The sequence below is a fragment of the Pristiophorus japonicus genome, chromosome 19, assembly GCF_044704955.1.
Source record: "Pristiophorus japonicus isolate sPriJap1 chromosome 19, sPriJap1.hap1, whole genome shotgun sequence".
Lineage (NCBI taxonomy): Eukaryota > Metazoa > Chordata > Chondrichthyes > Pristiophoridae > Pristiophorus > Pristiophorus japonicus.
This window is the reverse complement of record NC_091995.1, coordinates 85780759-85782431: the sequence shown is the minus strand read 5'-3', so window position 1 is coordinate 85782431 and position 1673 is coordinate 85780759. Positions and strand designations below refer to the sequence as shown.

General features: G+C 45.8%; 1 non-coding gene across 1 annotated transcript; it reads left to right on the top strand.

Annotated features, from left to right (window-relative positions):
• The first annotated feature begins 915 nt into the window (after window positions 1–915).
• Window positions 916–1047, top strand: LOC139230744 (U8 small nucleolar RNA). Its single transcript, XR_011587975.1, has one exon. It is a non-coding gene; the product is annotated as a U8 small nucleolar RNA (small nucleolar RNA).
• The last annotated feature ends 626 nt before the right edge of the window (window positions 1048–1673 follow it).

The following is a 1673-nucleotide window of genomic DNA, read 5'->3' as shown; positions in this document are numbered from 1 at the left end:
CTCCACTTCCCCGCCCGCTCCCCATAACCCTCGACTCATTCAAAAATCTGTCTATCTCCACCTTAAACATATTCAGTGACCCAGCTTCCATAGCTCTCTGGGGTAGAGAATTCCAAAGATTCACGACCCTCTGAGAGAAGAAATTCCTCCTCATTTCCGTTTTAAATGGGCGACCCCTTAATCTGAAACTGTGCCCCCTAGTTCTAGTTTCCCCACACGAGGGGAAACATCCTCTCTGCATCTACCCTATCCAGCCCCCTCAGAGTCTTATACCTTTCAATAAGGTCACCTCTCAGTCTTCTAAACTCCAATGAGTACAGGCCCAACCTGCTCAACCTTTCTTAACTGCGATTTCTTCCCCAATCGCAGCAACAGCCGAAAATATCTGTAGGGCAGCAAGGGGTGGATTTAAAAGGAGGATCGGAGGCGGGGGAAGCAAAGGGAGGGAAGGACATAAACGAGCAAGGAAAGCAAAGAATGGAAGTATTCCCCTGACGCCCTAACCAGAAAGCCTCAGGCTTTGGTCGCCAACTCTGGCTGGGTCCATTCCTGGAGGTTTCGTCACTGGACCTTGCACCTCAAACCGCCCTGCCCCCACATTCCCGCCATTGGTCTATCCTCCAGGTGCCACTGCATTCTCATAGCCAATTGGAAAGGTCGCAGACTCTTTGTTGAATTAATCTTGAATGTTTATGCAAAACGGTCTCCTCCGGGCCCCATCGCCAATATTTTTTATAACTGCTGAATGAAAGTGTTCAAAGAGAATTAAAGAAACACAATGTTTTTTCAATGCCTCCTGTGATTTTTCTCCTGGAGATGAATCTTCAAATCCTGACAACGCCGGGACAATGGCCTCACCCTGAGCTAAATATGTGTTGTCTGTCATTGGTATTGGGCCGCAGACTGAGTTATGTATTGTCAGTGAGATATATCCTTACCTGTTACTCCTCTTGGAGTGGCAAAAAATGATAATGAATGGAGGGAATGAGCCTGTGATTAACTAGCTCCCACTCTGAGGAATTAACAACCCCTCAGGACTATTCTGATTTTTGTTGATGATATTTTAATAAAGAACAGTTAATGAGTCAAGTTCTAAAATTGCATAGGAACAGGCCCTTTGGCCCAACCAGTTTATGCTCCACTTGAATGTCCTCCTGTCTTTCCTCTTCTAAATCTATCTTGTCTAGCCTCCCCTTAAATGCACCGATACTATTCACTTCAACCACTCCCTGTGTTAGCGAGTTCCACATTCTCACCACTCTCTGGGTAAAGAAGTTTCTTCTGAATTCCCGATTGGATTTCTTGGTGACTATCTTATATTGATGGCCTCTAGTTATGCTCTTCCCCACAAGTTCTCTCTGTATCCGCTCTATCAAAACCTTTCAGAATTTTACAGACCTGTATTAGGTCACCCGCTCAGCCTTCTTTTTTCAAGAGAAAAGAAACCCAGCCTGTTCATCCTTTCATAAGAACATAAGAGATAGGAGCAGGAGTAGGCCATATGGCCCCTCGAGCCTGCTCCGCCATTTAATACGATCATGGCTGGTCCGATCATGGACTCAGGTCCACTCCCCTGCCCGCTCTCCATAACCCCTTATTCCCCTATTGTTCAAGAAACTGTCTATTTCTGTCTTAAATTTATTCAATGTCCCAGCTTCCACAGCTCTCTGAGG